The sequence below is a fragment of the Ambystoma mexicanum genome, chromosome 2p, assembly GCF_040938575.1.
Source record: "Ambystoma mexicanum isolate Mex_15411 chromosome 2p, UKY_AmexF1_1, whole genome shotgun sequence".
NCBI lineage: Eukaryota > Metazoa > Chordata > Amphibia > Caudata > Ambystomatidae > Ambystoma > Ambystoma mexicanum.
In genome coordinates, this window is record NC_090923.1 from 1185304368 (window position 1) to 1185325587 (window position 21220).

Genomic DNA, 21220 nt, shown 5'->3' on the forward strand with positions numbered 1-21220 from the left:
CAAACCTAAGCGTATGTTTTGGCAGGGCTGTACCGAATGATGGCTCTAGAGTGGTATTCAGGTTTACTTCAAAAATATTTTTTTTTAAAACCTTTTAAAAAGACAAGTAAAATTATGTAAAAAAGGAAATATGAGCATTCAATGACAAAAACTGCATTTGAAATTGTGAGGAGTGTGAAGCTATTTATTTACATCCACTGACTGTGGCAAGCCTAATGTAGCAGTCTTTCATTTATCAGGCATGTGCACTGAGTTGTGACCTCCCACCTCAAGCTACCCCTGGATAGTAAAACCCCCATAGTACTCACCAGGATTGCTGGCACAAGGCAGTGATTTGCATCAAGGTGGAATGGCAGGCCGGTCTCGGAGAGGAGCTTCCTTGGCTGGTGCTCTGTCTTTTCTGGGCAGTTGTATGACTAAAAGTAAAGGATTGTGTTAAGCAGGGTGCACCAATGCTTACTTACCAACTAATACTTCCCAGAGGGTTCCACTGCACCCACCCTTATACTCCTATGCCAGACCCCATGCCCCCAGCACAGCAAGCCCCCAGCACTGACCAGAGGCCAATGCTGTCCCCTGTCACACCCCACCCCACCTTGCAAATCACTCCTTCACAAATCACAATTTCTATCGCATCACATTTTATCCAAAAACACCCCTTTGGGTACTAGTCAAACAGTGTCAGAAAAGGAATAAATAGCCATTTGCAACTGTGAGCCACTTGTTTGGAGCGGACAAATCCCTGACCCAAAAACACAAAACGCTAGCGTGGGCCCATTTTCTGGCGTTATAGCGGGGCACTTTTTGGGGCAATGTGGTGGGCCAGTTTGATGAGTTACTTCGCTATGCGGCTAATCGTTTTGACCAGTGTTGCTGAATGAATATTCTTTAAAATGCACAATTTCTACCGCATCACATTTTATCCAAAAACACCCCTTTGGTACCAGTTCACAAACAGTGTCAGAGAAGGAATGAATAGCCATTCATTAGCCTGGGGGGGCTTTATCTAATTGAAAGGCTGCCGGGGTGGACAAAGTGCCCCGGCGGCCTCATGAGTCTAGGGGGCCACTCCCGGAGAGTGGAGCAGCCCCTGGATACTGCAATGAAGGACGGGCCACCAGCTTTGCACCGGTGGACCGGTGCAAATAATGGGCATTTCGGTGAGGCTGCGGGGGTGCAAGACACCCCAGTGGTCTTACTGTGTTGAAGCGGCGGGGAGCTTTAGAAAATTTCGAGGCCACCGGGGTGGATACTCAATGTGGTACCTACCAGCACATCTCATCAAGGCCGTCCTCTGTCCTCCCAGTGAGCGAGCCTGCACCTGCATCACGCAGAGGTACACTTCCGGCCTCCTTGCCTCATGCCGACCTCAGCACACAAACCTCGCATCCAGCTGGGGTCCCCACTAGTTGGAAAAAGTGAAGCAATCTCTGTGGGTCACGGGGAGTGTGGGGACAAATGGAAAAGGCGGGTCGCAGGCGTTTATGGAGGGTCCTGGTTGCTTCATATTGCGGTGAAGCTCAGGTGTGCCAGTCAACATTAGAGAATGATGGGAGGTCATTCCCACAAGCCCAATGGCTGAATTCCTTCCAGCACTTGCTGAGCGTCCTCGTGACGCTCAGCAGCAACAGAAATACGTGCAACAGAAGTTCCTGTCCTTCCCCTTGCCTGCATTTAGCAAGCAAAGTCCACAGGACGCCTACCTCTGGCACCGGTGCCGATACTGCCAGCACCGTAGACCCAACTGTCACTCAAGCCAGCGCCGAACAGCGAAGGTTGGGGAAATAATTGATTCTCAAAGTAGCATTGGTCGCCGAATTCATTTTATACAAATCAACCACCGGGCTAAAATGTGCACAAAAATACTAATGACATCATTACAAAATTGACGTTCACCAAAAATGTACATCCATTCCTGTGATCTTTCACAGTGAAAGATGACACCAGACAATTCTTTGCATGCTAATCGCTTTTATAGCTAGTCAGCCAATCATAGAACAGAAAGGAAATAGAGGCGGGGCTATAGCTAGTCACAAAGGAACCTCTGAAGGACATGTGGCCAATGTAACTAAAGGAGTGGCCTGGCAGGCGCGGTCGAGTTCTCGTACCTGGCACGAAAGGGAGGCAAATCTATTTGTGCACGGACCTTGTTTGCCTGGGCTGTCCCTGAAGCAGGATGTCTGACATCTAAAAGAGCGCTGCAGAATGTTCAGTGTGCTTATCCACATTGACTCTCCTTGTTACAACATTTTAACGCATTAAACCCAGTGAAACAAGTTTCGACAGAAAGATATTCATCAAGGTAGCAATTTATATGTGCATTATTTAATTTAACAGCCATATCTAGTTTAAAAAACGTAAGGATGATCATAGGTAACCCAATGAAATCTGCAACACATAAATACAATTATTGCTAAAATCAATGTGAATAATACAAATTGGCGATGCATAAAAATGACCAGAAAATTAAAGTCCAAATAGATCAAACTGATCATGTGATTCTGAGCAGGGAGTAATAGTGATACGCTGGGCATTAACAGTATTGCTTCTTATCATTTTCGCTCAGAGATCTTTGGTGCACTCATCGCAGAGGAAATCTGTCAGGGACATCAAGTCGGAGAGACCTGGTAGGCTCGCAGGCAATAATTAGGCCATGCTAGGGCTGAGCCTGAAAGAGCCCAGGCCCACTTAAAGGCACGCTTCTTTCTTTCAGCGGCTTTTTCATCCTCTTGAGTCCGAGCTCTCCGCGCTACTATCTTCAGGTCGAGAAAAGCCTTCTGCGGGTAGTCGTTGTTTCTGTAAAAAGAGCGCAGAAAGCTGGGCGTGCTCCCCACGCCCCCAGGCTGCAGTGGATGATTCCACAGTGTCTGGCCTTTAGCCCTTTCCGTGGCATACGAACCTCAGAGGGGCTCTCAACGTGTCGCTAAATGTTATTTGAAGGTGAGTCAGAAGAAGCGTCCGCATAGCGTCAGATTCCTGGATAGGCAAGCAACCTTTAAAAACCACGGGGCCCATGTAATTTAAGGAGTGCCTAACAGAGCCGGTCGAGTTTTCATGCCTGGAACGAAAGGCAGTCAAATCTATTTTAAAATGTTTGTTTAAATACAGATTTTCACATATAAAAAAGGTCAATGCACTTTCCAGCCCAAACGTTAACTTGAAGGGAAGCCATAATTCGTATGTATTCATTGTGAATAAATCCTTCCAACGACAAGACTTTAAAATATGTTGCAAACATTCAAAAATGTATTCTCTGTATTGTACTTTCCCTTCTGTGTTACAAAACACATATTCGAATTCCAAATGTCTGTAACTGATGTCATGTTCTAAACAGTAGATGTCTACTGGGGAAGAGCAGCACTGGCAGCCATTTTGTCATTTGGCCACTAGGAGATCAGATAGGTGGGAAGTCGTTCAGGAAGCCCTGGCCAAGCCCCAGCTCAAGGAACATTTTTGGAGACTGCCTCGGCTAGCCAGGGCCCACTTAAAGCCAAGCTGTCTGGCGTCACTATCCTGCACGGAAATGAGTGTATTAATATGGGAGTAATTTCCCCCACCCAATGGTTTCTCTCATGGGTGGAAGCAAAGCGCCCCCTTTATAAGGCTCACGCTCCCCTTCTAGAGGCTCGTGTTTACTCGCACTGAAATGCTGCCCGCTAGGCGGCCTTTCTGCCCTCCCCTGAGTTTCAGGGGTAGGTTGAATATATGTGGATTGTTCCCGCTGCGAGGGTCATGATCTATGTGGAAGCTGTTACCGGGGAGAGGGCACGGGCCCTTTAAGATAAAGTGAAAGTAAAAGGAAGGGAGGGGGGCGGGACGGGGGAAGGGAAGGGGAGGGACGGGGGAAAGGGGAAGTTGTGAGAGGAATAAAGAGAGTAAGACGTGTTCTGTGGCTCCGCGTACTTTACAGTCATTTGGGCCCCTTGATAAGGGCCATAACAACTGGCGACGAGCGGAGAGTGCTCACGCAAGCCACAGAAGCCGCGGAGCTGCCGCGGAGGAGGATTGCGACGCCGCTTTCGGCAGCAACACGAAAGGTGGAGGAGGCCTCGCGACCTAAGAAAGGGCTGCGGAGAGGTAGACACGCAGCGTTGCCTTCGGCGGGCAACGAAGGAAGGAAGCGGACGGCTGCTCGCGTCGGTGAGGAGGGCCGGCGTCCAGGAGCAGCATAACCGACAGGTACGGAGTGATCCAGCGCGGCGAGCAGCAGCGTCCCACCGGGAGCAGAGAGAGCGTCGCCCGCCATCCGGAAAGGGGAAGGAGGCCCTGAGGACACCGCCGCGCACGGAAGGCAGAATATCCAGTGAAGATCCAGCATCGGACCAGCTCACGTGAGGAGGGCCCCAGGAAGCACCACGTCCGACAGACGGTACGCGGGAAGGAGGCCCAACCTCCCCAATAAGCAGGACTGCACAGAGGGGGCATGCGCGCACCCACCCCTAAAGACACACAAGCACAAGTCCATCGGCGACTGTCTCGCATAGGTTCCACGTGGAGGACAATATTTAATAATACCCACAAACATAAACACTGTCCCGCCCACTTGAAAGCGAGGACCAAAAAAAAAAAAACAGGGGGGGCAACAAGCACGCCTCCCACAGTAGACTCACATCCCGGCCACCGTGCACGGCTGCACGTGGGAAATAAAGGAGAAGATATCACACTACCTCAACACACGACCACCGCACCATGTCCCAACAAGGAGCCGCTGCGGCAGACAACGCAGCACCTGCTGTTCCAGGTATCACCCCCACAAACCCTGTGTCATTTCTACGCCGTCCAAACCCTTTCCCGCTGGAGCCCCAGGAGAACCAGGGCCAAAGGTGGCAAGAATGGATGGAAGAGTTTGAAGAATTCATGAGAGCGGTCGGAAACCAGGATGCACCAAACAAACTGGACATCTTTATAAACCCGGTGGGGAAGGATATAAAGAGTATTATCAAAACCATCCCGATGGCCGAAAGGGCAACGTACCCGAAGATCATCGAGGCCATCAATGGCTGCCTGGTAATAGTCCCCAACAGGGACTATGAGCGATATATCTTTAATCAGTGCACCCAAATGCCGCAGGAAACAATTGGTCAATTCATACTGCGCCTCCAGCGGAAAATTGCCTACTGTGATTTTGCAAACTTTAACGATGAAGAAGCTATTCGCCTGAGGGTCATTGAGGGCTGCCTGTCCTCGATATTTCGCAAACACCTGCTAAAGAAGCCGCTGCCCCTGAAGGAGATAGCAGACCTAGCCAGGGTATATGAGAGGGTCGACGCCCAGGCTGCACACATGGAGAACCCATAGAAGAATGAGACGGTAGCAACCATTACATCCAGCCTACAAGGTCGCCAACCTAGTGCAGCGTATAAGCAAGACCAGTGGAACATGGTGAGACGTACAACCCCAGAAAGACAATGCTACCGCTGCGGATTTGAATTCCCGCACAAAGGTCAGTGCCCCGCAATAGGGCAAATGTGCATGAGGTGTGGTCAGGAGAACCATTTCCAGAGCATGTGCCGGGAGAAAACACCACTCTTACCCGCATACCGGCCCCCGAGTCAACAGGCACAGACGAGACGGTTTGAGCCCCCAAGACCTTTCAACTCTCAGCCTCATCCAGAACGAGAAAGCACCAGGAACAACAACCCCAGGCCCACGACCAACTCAGGGTTTATCAGAGCAGTGGAGAACCTACAAGTAGCGGCCATCGACGACAACTACCCCAGCCAGGAACAAGTATATCAAATGCAGGCCTACCCCGAGGAAGTACTGTACAGAGAGAACAGCACGAGAGACCCATATGAAAGAGAGACCAGCACGAGAGACCAGTATGAAAACCCACACCTTGTGAACCAATCACCAGAACAGGAACAATACGCAGAATACGACCGGTAAAGCAGAGAGTACGTCCGGCTCATCTCCGAAGCCTCGGATGACAGCACAGCACCCAGAGTGACAGTCCATCTGGGAGGAGCCAATACCTCATTCCTAATAGACACTGGCGCCACCGTCAACGTTATGAGCCACCTGACATACACCCACCTGATGGACATGTTCCCGTTGCAACCCTCATATGCCAACATATTTCAGTGGGGCGCTACCCAACCACTACTCTTGAAAGGTCAGTTCGCATGTGACCTGATCCATCGAGGAAATAGAGCACGAACGGTGATTCACGTCATCCACAGCCCGGCAAAAGGGAGATGTCTACTAAGTCACAAAACGGCCGTCGCCCTACACCTCATCGACATCAACTATAACGAGTCGGAAACGATCCAGGGGATCCCACCCGATTCCCAGATCATACAAACCATTAACCAAGAACCACTAACCATCGCCACACTGAAGACCAAATATCCAACCCTATTTGAAGGAGTGGGCATGCTGAAAAACCAGGTCATCAAGTTGCACATTGACCCGTCGGTACGACCAGTGCCACAACACCCTAGGCGCATAGGATTTCACCTGCAAGCGAAAGTCACTCACGAACTACAAACACTCCTGGACAATGACATTATTGAGAGAGCCACAGGGCCCACACCGTGGGTATCCCCACTGGTCGTAGTCCCCAAAGCAGATGGACGCCTCCGCCTCTGCGTAGACATGAGGATCCCCAACACGGCAATCCAACGGGAGAGGCACCCAGGCCCGAACATCGAAGACATGCTAATTAGGCTCAACCAGGCCACGAAATTCTCAAAGTTGGACCTCAACCAGGGGTACCACCAGCTGGTCATCGACCCTGAATCCAGACCCATCACGACCTTCACGACCCACGAAGGTCTGTTTCGCTACAAACGGCTGAATTTCGGCATCTCGTCTGCTGCGGAGATATTTCAAGAAACGATCCACAGACTAATCAGCCCAGTCACCAACGCGTTCAATTACAGCGACGACATCCTCATATTCGGAGTCACCCAGGAACAACACGACGCAACGCTACATCAAGTCTGCAACATCCTCCATGAGTCGGGGCTCACGCTGAACAGTCATAAGTGTGAGATTAACACCCACACCCTATGTTTCTTTGGCCACATCTTCTCGAGCCAAGGCCTCACAGCCGACCCTGACAAAATCCGCGCCATTACAAACCTACCTGACCCGAAGGACACATCGGAACTCCGCTCCTTCCTGGGCATGGCAGGGTACTGCGCACGCTACCTCCCGCAATACGCCTCACTCACGAGCCCACTCAGACAGCTACTGAAGAAAGATCAACCCTTCACATGGACAGACCAGTGCCGGCAGGTGTTCTCCTCTATCAAACGGGAACTAGCCACGAATAGACGACTAGCGTACTTCAATCCGAACTGGCACACTGAAATCACCGTGGACGCCAGCCCGGTGGGGCTTGGGGCCATACTGGCTCAAACTGACCCACGGGACAGCACCAAGTCCCACATCGTTGCGTACGCCAGTCGGGCGTTGAATGCAACCGAACAAGCATACTCGCAAGCGGAACGGGAAAGCCTGGCAGCAGTGTGGGCTTGCGAGAAATTCCACCATTTCGTCATTGGACACACATTCACTCTTGTAACGGATCACCAAGCCCTACTGGCCCTCTTTGGAAACCCTAAAATCAAAATGCCCCCACGCATTGAGCGATGGGGCATCCGCCTCCAAGAATATGACTATAAAATTATCCACAAGCCAGGCGGAGACGCAAACCCAGCGGACTACCTGTCTCGCCACCCAGACGGTGCAGCAGATACCACCATGCAGAGAGAAGCTGATGAATACATTGCTTATCTGTCGCTAAACGCCCTTCCCCCAGCCATAACGGCACACCTGTTTGCGGAGAAGAGCAGGGCGGACCCCACCATCAGAGCAGCAGTACACCTCACCGACACGAACAAATGGCGACTGGCTGCCAACGGACACTTTGAGCTGGGGGGAGGAGGGGAAGTGGACAGAAGAGACCTAGCCAGGCTAGAACGAATACACAACGAACTGGCCACAACAAGACAAGGCACGCTACTCAGAGGGAACCGCCTGGTAGCTCCCAAGAGCCTAAGGAAGTCACTGGCCATGATCGCACACGAAGGCCATAGAGGCGTGGCCAACACGAAAAAGATACTGCGAAACCAAGTGTGGTTCCCCCACATGGACACCATTGTGGAGGACACCCTAAAGCATTGCGTCTCATGCCAGATAAACGCAGCCGGATCACCACCCTGCCCACTGCAAATAGTCCCGCTCCCAGACGGACCGTGGCAAAGAGTAGCACTCGACTTCTATGGTCCACTGGAAGAAGGAGGATACCTCCTAGTGGCCATAGACGAGTACTCACACTTCCCACTCGTGAAACATGTGCAATCCACAGCTTTTCATCATGTAGTGGGCATAATAGATGAGCTATTCAGCGAGTGGGGCATTCCCAACACAGTAAAAACAGACAATGGGTCTCCGTTCCAAGGTTTAGAGTTTAAGAAGTTCGCAGCACACCTTGGGTTCCACCACCAGAAGATCACCTCGCTCTGGCCCCAGGCTAACTGAATGGTGGAACGCTTTATGGCAAATATCAAACGCACACGCCAGAAAGCGGCGACAGATCAAGCCTCGATGCCGCAAGCCATCTCACAGATGTTACGGAGTTACCGGCACACACCGCATGAGGCCACCGGCCGCACCCCGGCGGAACTCATGATCAAGTACAAGCCGCGATCCCGACTTCCCCAACTCGAAGACTACACACCAGCCGAGGATGACGAGATAAGACGGCGAGAGGCAGAGAAAAGATAAAAGGCCAAAGAATGGGCTGACAGGAAACGGAAAGCGAAAGAACCGATATTCCCGATCGGAGAAACAGTGCTGGTCCGGCAAGCCATACGCCGGAAAACGGACTCGAGACACCACCCGGAACCGATGATAGTGACCGACGTGAAGGGACCCATGGTCACTGCAATAGGGGATCAGGGCGAGATAACCCGAAACGCATCATTCTTCAGGCAAATGCTCCAGGAAGATCTGACCGAGGGTCCGCCCTTAGAAGAAGAGGACCCCGAAGATCCCGAGATGCCCCCAGACCCACCCGAAGCACCGGAACCAGCTAACATGAGCCTTGAAAGGAATGGGCCACCCGGGCGGCCCCAAAGATCAGCCAGAAGGCCCACCCGGCTCATCGAAGAAATGTAGACCGTGGACTCAATCGATAAGTAAGGGGGGGGTGTTACGGGGAGAGGGCACGGACCCTTTAAGATAAAGTGAAAGTAAAAGGAAGGGAGGGGGGCGGGAGGGGGGAAGGGAAGGGGAGGGACGGGGGAAAGGGGAAGTTGTGAGAGGAATAAAGAGAGTAAGACGTGTTCTGTGGCTCCGCGTACTTTACAGTCATTTGGGCCCCTTGATAAGGGCCATAACAGAAGCTTTCTCCGGTTCTGTGTCGACTCGTCTGCTATCAGGACTGTGACGCCGCATAGTGTCCTTGAGGGCCACCATCCTTCGCAGCCGGCTGCTGCTTTCCTCTCATGGCTGCCGAGGGTTGACTCCCCGCTGATGAACTCGAACAGTGTATCTTTCAGCGGTGCTGGCGAAGCAAGTCTCGCTTTGTGCAGGTGCACGGCTGGGCCGAGGTGACCAGATTTAAAAAGTAAAAAACCGGAACAGGGCAACTAACATAAAAGTAGGACCAACTCTTGACAGTGGCTGTCAAGGCAATACACTTCAGTAGCGGTTGGTGTAGATGGGGGTTTAAATTCAAATAAACACAGATTATAATCAATTTATCACAAACTAACACTGTCTTAAATTGTAAAATGCTGAATTTCTTCTGTGTCAGATTGTGCATTCATGCCTGTCAGCTATAAAGACTGACTACCAAAAACCGGGACCCCTACAGTTTCCAATGGAAACATAATCATGAGAAAGGGGGACAGTGCACCAAAAACCAGGACAGTCCCGGCAAAACCGGGACACCGGGTCACCCTACCTTGGCATGACCACTCTTGGTATGGTGCTACACTGCATAATAAAAACAGGCAACGGACATGGTCACCCCTCCATAGAGCTGGGCGTCGACGGCACTGCCCCAAACAAATGCAGTTCCTGATTTGATATCTTTCAATGGGCAAAATTACAATGAGTGCTGCACCACTTTTTAACATGTTTTTTATTAAAGTGTCCCTTAGTTAATATTAACTGTTCACACTATACGTACGTGAATAACAAAAGAAAAACATAAAATACACAGAATTAATAAAGTGGCAGAATTAGGCCAATGCCAGCTGGTGGCAATACTCCTTCTTCAGTAGTTAAATACCTTAAAAATGTAGACCTTAATTACCAATATGCTCAAAGACATTTGTGATGTAGCTCTTAATGTACAGCCATAAATTAGATCCAGCTAACGTTAGTGCGATCTTGAGCAGTCCAAACACGTCGGGCAAAAGGCGTCCTCAGCCAAACAATCATAGCCCTCCACAAATCGTACAAGAAACGTTACGTATGCATAGGCAAGCTTAGAGCACAGTGTTGGAATATGCCTATTGGTCTCCGTACAGTCATTGCTATTGCACAATCTACACAGGGGTGTAGACCCGGGCATACCCTGCCAACTGCCAGTAATTGACAGAGTCGGAAGCTGACCCAACCAAATCAATACAATTACACTGCGGTGGCTGGGCGAGGGATGGATTGCCAAATATCTTGGCAGTGTGAGGAATTTCCTATGAAGCCAAATAAACTCATTGTATCTCTTTAGGTTCTGGAGGCGAGCCTGTGTTTTTATCCAGTCCCATACTAGATTTAAGTACTTTCAACAAAACATATTATCCCAGCTTGCAGCTGGGTGGCCAATCAGTTATCTTACAGAAATGTTCACATTCCAATCCGTGCCTCTTCCAGACCAGATTAAGGTCACCTAGCGTAGCCGTCCCCATAATTTGCAATAATGGACAGGTGGGGGCAGAGCATAGTTTTATATATAGTGAGGCCTTTTTCATTAATATCCGTGTCTATAAGGGAAAGCTCTAGACAAATAGCCTCCACGGGTATCGCAGGGGCCAGCCCCAGATTCCTTCTCCATATCTGCCACTCTGATAATTTCAACCAGTCGTGTTGATGAAAACTCGCCTCAAGGCCATGTGTTAACATGGGGAGCAGACATTGCTTGTAGGCTATTCGGATCCGCAAATACTATAGCGATATGTGTTTGTATCAAACATTTTAATAACCCCCATCATCGTTAATGCTTTCAGTCTCTTGTTGGTAATCAACTGCTTACAAAGACCCTTGTCCGAGATCACATACCCTAAATTGCCATATATGGAGACTCTCATAATGCTAAAACTTAATGCTCGTCTTCCTGACCTTACTTCTACCGATTCTCCATCTTTAGTACGCTATTTCACCTTATAAATATATAATTTAAATAAGGTAGTTGGTGAACTCTGGTAAGACCCCAAAAGCACGTTGTGGGGTAAATATAATTCCAACAATTGCCCAGGAAGCCTTCCTAGGTACTGGGATCACCCGTATAGCTATGAAACAAACAGATTATTGACAACTATGCAAACATTTGCAAAACATAACTTATTTGCACGCATTTTTTACTAAGTATGAGCTTTGATCTTGATGCACAGCGGAGGCAGATGAGATACAGCCGATGCAGTTCGGACCTGATGCTCCACCACCAGGACAACAGTTGTCTTGAATATAGCAAAATCATAAGCTCTGAAACTTGCCACAAAAGGATTCACTTTTGCAAATTGTAGAAGATGTAGAGATGTAAAAACTAGTTGCGCAGATGCAACATGTGGGGCCTGGTGTGTGCATCAAGGTTAACGTCAGATTGCCAACCAAAACAAAATGTTTGTATCATTGTTAATAATCTGTTTAAAAAAAAAAGATATAGGTGCTCATTTTCGAGTGCCGTCATAATTCTGTGGCAGAGATCGGGACTATTCTGGAGAATTTTCCTCATTTGCACGGCGCAGTGCAAAAGGGGAAGGCAAAAAGGCATCATACACGCCTTTAACGCCAGTCCTTTTGCTCAGCTGTGCAAATTCGAATGAAACGCGGCCTGCAAACCCAGCACCTAGGAAGGTTGCCTGGGTAATTCTTGGATTTGTAGCTTTCTATATCTATGTTAATTTGCATATCAGCCTGGTCAAGTCTTAAGGAGAGTGCAACACTGAAATCTGAGTCAATTCTCCTCTGAACAAGAGAACCAACTGTTAACCCAGAAGCATGTTTTTGCCGTGTTGTACAAGATCATTCAGTCATGGCTGAGGTGCAACGTCCCTTTAGGCAAAGAGAGCAATGGGTCCACGACTGGATTACCCTTACTATACTAATTTCGGATGAAACCCCAAGCGGACGTTTAGCAACACTGAGAAAGCCCCTCTGCCGAGAATGGCAACCATGATACTCCCGGCTTTCTTGAAAGTGGTGGATAGAGATGTTCCGCCATCGAGTGCCACTAGGCAGTTAGCTCCAATTCAAAAGGGTGAGAAACCAATTACCAACAGTCAATTTCGATGGAGGGCACTCATCGAAATTGACCATAACAAATCATAACACAAAGGAGCAAGGACGGTAAGGGAGGTTTAGAGACCTTATAAGTCAATAGTAATTGGCAGCATAGCTATAAAATGGTCCAGTGCTGCAAAGGTGGTGGCGCAGACAGGGCCATTTACCAGGAGGTAGGAGGAAGTGAGAAGGCGACAGAGCGTGAGAGAAAGAGACCTAGAGAGACAGCTGAAAGCCTGTTGAGGGTTGTCTCATAGACATTGGCATAGACCAGATCCCAAGGAAGAGAGAAAGTTGAAAAGCCTTTTGAGGGTTGTATCGTAGACATTGGCAGAGACCAGATGCCAAGGAATAGAGAAGGTTGATAGTCTGCTAAGGGCTGTATCTTACACGCTGGCATAGCCCAGATACAAAGAAAGAGAGAACGTTAAAAGCCTACTGAGATCTGTCTTTTAGACACTGGCAGAGACCAGACCACAAGGAAGAGAGAAAGCTGAGAGCATGCAGAGGGCTTAATCTTAGACAATTGCAAAGACCAGAACCCAAGGAAGAGCGAGAGTCAAGAGCCTGCTGTGGGCTGTATCTTACACACTGCCAAACACCAGATCCCAAACCAGAGTGAAAATCAAAAGCCTGATGGGGCTGTGTCTTAGACACTGTCAGAGGCCAGATCCCAAGGAAGAGAGAGTTGAAAGTCTGCTGAAATGTATCTTATGTACTCGCAGAGACCAGATCCTAAAAGAAGAGAGACAGTCTAAAGCCTAATGAGGGTTGTATCTTACACACTGGAAAAGACCAGATACTAAGTAAGATAAAAATTTGAAAGGTTGCTGATGGCTGTATGTTAGAGACTGGTGAGTTAATGGCCCTTTGAAACATGCAAATGGTAATGGGTGGGATTACACCAGAATCATTCTGAGTCCAAATAATCGGCCAAAATCAATAAGATGGCAAGTTATTGTTTTACTAACAAGTATCTAAAACAGGGAAGTTACAATGAACATCAGCGGAGGGACGCTCAGTCTCTCAAAGATCTCCACAAAACATATTATTCTTATCCTCAATAATGCATCAGAATGACGTCAATATACGTGGCAATAGTGAAAAACCAATCAAGGGTCGGGATTGGTTATGGGAAACATCTAGATATACATTTATATATGAGATAGGATTGTTACTGGCTGTCCTATGTCAGGTGGACAACTTATGACTGAAAATACAATTAGAGGGAAATCGGGTATATCTGGAGGTTACGGGGGAGCAAACCTGACATATCTAAATCAAAAAAAAGAAAAATCTCCCACGCCTATGATAGGTTTAGACCAGGGGTGCACAACTGATTTTGACAGAGGGCCGAAAGTACCTTACATGAGGGCTATAGTGGGCCGAAAAGTAAAAGTGGGCGGGGCGGTAGGCGGGACATGTCAGGAGGCTTTTTCAACCCCCAATTTGTATTAAACACATGGAAAAAGATGTTTTTGAGGGGTAACGATTTTTATTGCATTTCAAACTTACATTTTGTACTACACATTTTCCATTGCTATCATTTATTTCAATTTAGTTATTGTATATCGTCTGTTTAATTAAATTATATATATTTTATTGACCCTTGATTGGACATTCCGTTATTTTGGACTGCTATAGTTTGCTGTTTGGGTTACCCAAGAGGAGTATGGCCTTCGTTGAGTCAGGTTTCATCAAAAAAAACAAAGGATGTACATCTCCTAACTGTGCCTGTTTTAGCTTTATTATTGAGTTCACTCTTGGAGTGCAACACTATGCCCCATGGCTCCCATCCCCAACCAAACACTATGCCCCATGGTCCCCTCACCCCCAACCAAACACTATGCCCCATGGCTCCCATCCCCAACCAAACACTATGCCCCATGGCCCCCTCACCCCCAACCAAACACTATGCCCCATGGGCCCCCTCACCCCCAACCTAACACTATGCCCCATGGGCCCCCTCACCCCCAACCAAACACTATGCCCCATGGGCCCCTCACCCCCAAACACTATGCCCCATGGCCCCCACCCCAACCAAACACTATGCCCCATGGCCCCCACCCCCAACCAAACACTATGCCCCCTGTCCCTCACCCCCCAAGCAAACACTATGCCCCCTGTCCCTCACCCCCAACCAAACACTATGCCCCATGGCTCCCTCACCCCCCTAGCCCCCAACCAAACACTATGCCCCATGGGCCCCCACCCCCAACCAAACACTATGCCCCCTGTCCCTCACCCCCCAACCAAACACTATGCCCCATGGCCCCCACCCCCAACCAAACACTATGCCCCCTGTCCCTCACCCCCCAACCAAACACTATGCCCCCTGTCCCTCACCCCCCAAGCAAACACTATGCCCCCTGTCCCTCACCCCCAACCAAACACTATGCCCCATGGCCCCCTCACCCCCCTAACCCCCAACCAAACACTATGCCCCATGGGCCCCTCACCCCCAACCAAACACTATGCCCCATGGCCCCCACCCCAACCAAACACTATGCCCCATGGCCCCCACCCCCAACCAAACACTATGCCCCCTGTCCCTCACCCCCCAAGCAAACACTATGCCCCCTGTCCCTCACCCCCAACCAAACACTATGCCCCATGGCCCCCTCACCCCCCTAACCCCCAACCAAACACTATGCCCCATGGGCCCCTCACCCCCAACCAAACACTATGCCCCATGGCCCCCACCCCCAACCAAACACTATGCCCCCTGTCCCTCACCCCCCAAGCAAACACTATGCCCCCTGTCCCTCACCCCCAACCAAACACTATGCCCCATGGCCCCCTCACCCCCCTAACCCCCAACCAAACACTATGCCCCATGGCTCCCACCTCCAACCAAACACTATGCCCCCTGTCCCTCACCCCCCAAGCAAACACTATGCCCTCTGTCTCTCACCGCCAACCAAACACTATGCCCCATGGCCCCCTCACCCCCAACCAAACACTATGCCCCATGGGCCCCCTCACCCCCAACCAAACACTATGCCCCATGGCCCCCACCCCCAACCAAACACTATGCCCCATGGCCCCCTCACCCCCCTAACCCCCAACCAAACACTATGCCCCATGGGCCCCTCACCCCCAATCAAACACAATGCCCCATCACCCCCACCCCAACCAAACACTATGCCCCATGGCCCCCACCCCCAACCAAACACTATGCCCCCTGTCCCTCACCCCCCAACCAAACACTATGCCCCATGGCCCCCTCACCCCCAACCAAACACTATACCCCAAACACACTCTCAAGCATGCACCCATACAGACCCGAACCCCCGCCCCCAACGCAGCACACACATTCTCAAGCATGAACCCATACAGACCCGAACCCCCCGCCCCCAACGCAGCACACACATTCTCAAGCATGCACCCATACAGACCCGAACCCCCCACCCCCCAACTCAGCACACACACATGCACCCTTACAGACCCGAACCCCCCACCCCCCAACTCAGCACACACACATGCACCCATACAGACCCGAACCCCCCAACTCAGCACACACACATGCACCCATACAGACCCGAACCCCCCACCCCCCAACTCAGCACACACACATGCACCCATACAGACCCGAACCCCCCACCCCCCAACTCAGCACACACACATGCACCCTTACAGACCCGAACCCCCCACCCCCCAACTCAGCACACACACATGCACCCATACAGACCCGAACCCCCCACCCCCCAACTCAGCACACACACATGCACCCATACAGACCTGAACCCCCACCCCCCCAACTCAGCACACAAAAAACATTCAAATCAAAACATTCATACACATCCGACACCCACCCCCACCCCCGCATCTCAACATACACACAAAATACATTCAAATCAAAACATTCATACACATCCGACACCCCTCCCACCCCCGCATCTCAACATACGCACAAAATACATTAAAATTCCAACATTCATACACATCCGACACCCCCCCACCCCCGCATCTCAACATACACATAAAATGCATTCAAATTCCAACATTCATACACATCCGACACCCACCCCCGCATCTCAACACACACACAAAATACATTCAAATCAAAACATTCATACACATCCGACACCCCCCCACCCCCGCATCTCAACACACACACAAAATGCATTCAAATTCCAACATTCATACACATCCGACACCCATCCCCGCATCTCAACACACACACAAAATACATTCAAATTCCAACATTCATACACATCCGACACCCCCCCATCCCCCCCATCGCAACATACACACACAAACATAAAGTAAAACAGACCCGACACACAAACACAAACAGACCACTTACCGGAGACTTGCTGGAAGGCAGGTAAGCAGGAACGCTGGAATCGTACTACAGCTGGCGTGGTCCAAGGCTGAAATGCCTTCCGGCATCAAGCCTTATGGACCACGCCAGCCGTAGTGCTGGCCCTCCATTGGGTCAGCACACACACACTACGTGGCTCGTAGGAGCAACGTGGTGCATGTGTGCTGAGCCAATGACGGCCAGTGTTTTGTCCGGCCCGGAAGACAACAAAGACTTTCCTAATGGAGGGCGGCCGCGGGCCGCCCTCCATTAGGAAAGTGTTTGTGCCTCGCGGGCCGGACAAAAGAGCATGGCGGGCCGCAACTGGCCCGCGGGCCGTATGTTGTGCACCCATGGTTTAGACACACAATTTGCTGGGGTTATCACACTTTCAAAAACAGTTCAAGCAGAGGCAAGTGGAAGTTCAAGGAAAATACAACTTGACTTCAATAATAATTCTGTTAAAATGAATAGTTTTTCAATAAAAGTTGTAATTGTATAAAAACAAATACATAAAAGCGAACATAAAAAACTAACAAAAGTGGCTAGTGCTTCAAAAAGTGCTAAGTGCTAATCACCAGAAACTGACCAAGTGCAAAATACGCAATCAATCTGTATCTCTTCTCTTAGATACTACGGTAACATCAGGTGTGCATGTGAACATATAAACAATTTCAGGTAATTGTAACCTTAACTCTTTGATAAACAAAAAAAAACACACAGTATGTAGAATCAGGGACCATCATTGTGTAGTGACTCTGATTTAGATGCCTGAGTCAATGTATACCTAACGTGCACCTTTTATGAATGTTTTAGTACTTCTTTAGATACTTCTCAGTAGTATCTGTGTTTACCTATGTTTTGTTCCTTAAGTCCTTTAGGGGCCAGAGAGCACCCACAGCCCAACTTGTGATGGTATCAAGGTAACACTTGAAGAGTCAAAGCTATCATGAGAGTGTGAGGCCTTGAGTGGTGTTTCCCAGTGGACAATTAAATGAAGTAAGAGTCCAAGCTCACTTGTCTCAGGTGCAAGGGAGTAAATCCAGTATAAACCGTCTCTCAGTGTCGGTAAAGCATCCTAGGAAACTGCATTTATTTTCAGTATCGCAATCCCAAGTTATCCTTCAAACATGCCTCGGGCTTAAATGAGCACGTAGTTGTCTGGACATATGAGTTGTCTCATTGAAGACGTCAAGTGTGCAGGTTTGTAGGTCAACCTTAAAGGCTCAGTAGGATCGGACGCCATGGAGATAAGACTGCTCCCTTGACTCACCCCGCGTAGACTGGGAAACGTATGCCTACCTCTTAAAACATGTCATTTCAGAAACATTAGCTACACAGTTTCTCATTGTTCTTACAAGCTATAAGGTCCTTCGTTATATGGACTAATACAATTGGTTGGCACGCTTGTTCCATGTCTGGAATATTCGGTTCATTTAGCAGCACGTAAGCTCAGACCCAGGTGCAGTGAGATAGGACATGAAGCTACCTCACCACCCAATTAGCCTAGCAAGCCTCTCTCATCACACATGCCTTCTGCCATGAAATTGTCTTTGTACTTGGCCTTGCAAAGAGTTCTTGTCTTTGGGAATGCATGGGAGTGAGAGCACTCGCTATCATGTCTGGAACTCCAACTTCATACTCTATTTCCATCCTTGGCTCACATGACAGGAGACCACGCTCCGGTCCATTTTGCAGCCGTTAAATGCTATAAATGAATTAAAACTTGGCTTCCTTTGTGTTCTTGCTTGCACGTTAACGCGAGAAGATTCATCCTCTGCACGCTTGCTCTGCTTCAGAGTAGATAGCTGACCTCAATTTCCAGGATCTTGGCTTCAGGCCAGGCAGCCTTGCAACAAAGCTCCATGAGCCTATTATTCTGCTGTGACACAGCTTTCCCATTCCCGCTTCATGGTTTCTGGCTTATTTATTTCATGATATCAATGTCCAGTTTCAGTACAATGGTGGCTTTACCTACATTCTATTCACTACTCATAGCTAGCCTCTATGTATGATGACTTGATATACCTTGCGTTTCACTGTCTGTACATTTATTGAGCTTCTGTTGTCTGCAGCCCTTTCTTAACATGTAATCTTCTTTTCCACGTTGCTGGTTCACTCAATTCTTTACTTTGTCATTTGTCCTTTAGGATCCATACACTGTCGTCAGTCAGTATCTCAGGACCTTGTGCACACTTTCTTATGACTTCATCAGTTCATTTATTTAGCTCTTTCTCATATCCCTTCAGGGAGTTCTTTTGGCAGGTTGTCGTCACTTCGAGGGTACATTCAATAAGGTTGTCTCAATGGGTATCTCCTTCCAAATACTCGCTGAGGTATTGGTACGATAGCTAGCGTCAGGCAAGGCATGGTCTCATGTGTCCAATACAGGGGAGGCAGGGGGCAGAATCTCCTGCAGATGTATACAGCTGCTCCTCTACATTTGCCCCTCTGGTTGAGTCCTCGACCACCTCCTCAAGTTTTCTGCTCCTTTGTATTTTCCCTTGAAAAAGTGTTTCTTGGGTGTTGATATCTTTGTCACCCTCCTCAGGGTGCCCGCTATATTAACGTGTTCTTCCACACTCAAGGGCATGTGGCTGCATTGTCAATTTGCAGCACAGTAGACACATCATCCCCCGTAATTCTTATGATCCTTCAGATACCAGAATTTTGTTCCTTCAGGTGCCACAATACTAGCTTTTATGTAGTCTCTGATGGCACCGTCGGTCAGCACCTTGTCTTCCAGTCCGTCCTTTGCATCAATCATGATCTTCATTCCCACTGGTTTCTTTGGCATTTTCTTAAATTGTCCAATTATTATTCTGATCATACAGAATCCAAATATGATATCACCAATATTGCTCCAAGGAACTTGAATATGTTTTCCATTCAATAAGGGATTCATGAGAACACGAGCGTGTGATGCTGGAAATGCATCAGAGGGACAGGGCCTCCGTATCCTTGTCCTTTACTGCTTTTTATCGTGTGTTCTGTCGTATTTACCGCACAGGAGTTCATGTGAGACTCCTGGCGGTGCAGCTCTCTCTTTTGGTTTTGGTGAACAGACCCATGGGATACCCTTATGGCACCCATGGGTAGGGGTACAACCCTGTGCCCCTAGTGTATGTTTTTGGGCACTTGTGTGTGGCCCACAGAGCAGGGTATGGGCTGGTGGCAGCTCTGTGCTGAATTGACTGGTGCCCTGAGCATCCTCCATTTTGGGATGCCCAGGCCCTGTCATTGGAATCAGTAGATTCCTGATGGAAACAAGATGGCCCCAGTGGCCTCTTGCCTTCCATCGCCTGTTACCTTGATCTTCCCTAAGTCCCAGGAAGCCCTATCTCTGTCCCTTCCCCCTGACTGGCTGTTGGGTGGAAGTTCCATGTATGGTAGTGTGGGGAAGTGCTGACCAAACTGGCTGAAGCCTTCCCAACGACCGTATGTTGTGGGTACGCCTGTGGGCGGGACCTGGGTGAATGAAGTGTGCGACGAATACGCATTCTGTGTTGTGGGTGTCTAGTATCTGGTGTTTGACACAATTACTGAGATAGCCCTACTCGAAACCGGTATGAATGCAGTGTGGAGTGTTGAATGGCTGGGTACTTGTCCCAATACACATAACTTGTTGTGATTGTCTGGAGAGAAGTGAATGGCCTGAATGCACTGTGTGCCTGATTGGCTGCCTGCCTGCATGAATACCCTTCACCGTGATTGGATGCTTGAGTATGAACCAGCGGAATGAATGAGAGATCAACAGTACATCTGGGGACCTCTCACTGCTAGGAATCGTGTTCAGAAGCGGAAGTCCACTACGACGAGTAACTGGAGTAACCTGAAGTTTGACCTTGAATCCCTGCTGGACGAGAAGAATTGCTGTTGCTCTCCTTGACAATCTGAAAGGTGCTGTGTCTCCAAGGACTGACCCAGAGAGGACCTGGTAAGGCGCCCTCCACCCGAGCTACGAGGGACCATCGTGCACCAGCTGATCTTTGCCAAAGCGCCCTGGTAGACAGACCTTCGACAGGCTGCCAACCCGAGATGGGGACTGCTTCGGAATCACAAAAAGAAGCGCCCAGACTGTTGTCCGCCACTGTCGCCGACCGCTGTCGCCGACCGCAGCCACCGTGCTCCCGTTTGCCTAACAACTTTCTAATCCAAGGACAATCTCATCCTCACCGTCGCCGCTGTATCCTGCTGGAGAACGCCTGACCGTCGATGTGCCGAGGAGCATCCGCCGGTGGGTTTCCCGCCACCCAAAGACCACAGAGACACCGACGACTCGACGGCCTTGCTGGGCCACAGTTCTCCAAACTCTTTGCGGTCCAGAAATGTCGACGCCGAGGAGCCCCGCACGCCTCTTCCTTGCAGGACGTTTACGCTTCCCCGTCAATGAGCACTGCTGGGAACGAAGCTGCCATTTCACCGTCGTAGTTCACCCTGTTCTCCGTCGGACGT

General features: G+C 49.5%; 1 long non-coding RNA gene across 2 annotated transcripts in view; it reads right to left on the minus strand.

Moving 5' to 3' along the window:
• The window catches only part of LOC138567304 (uncharacterized), a 46074-nt gene that overhangs the window by 2439 nt on the left and 22415 nt on the right, over window positions 1–21220 (minus strand). For both annotated transcript variants that reach the window (XR_011302160.1, XR_011302161.1), the window contains exon 2: window positions 309–416. This is a non-coding gene — a long non-coding RNA (uncharacterized lncRNA). The remainder of the gene's footprint in view (window positions 1–308; window positions 417–21220) is intronic.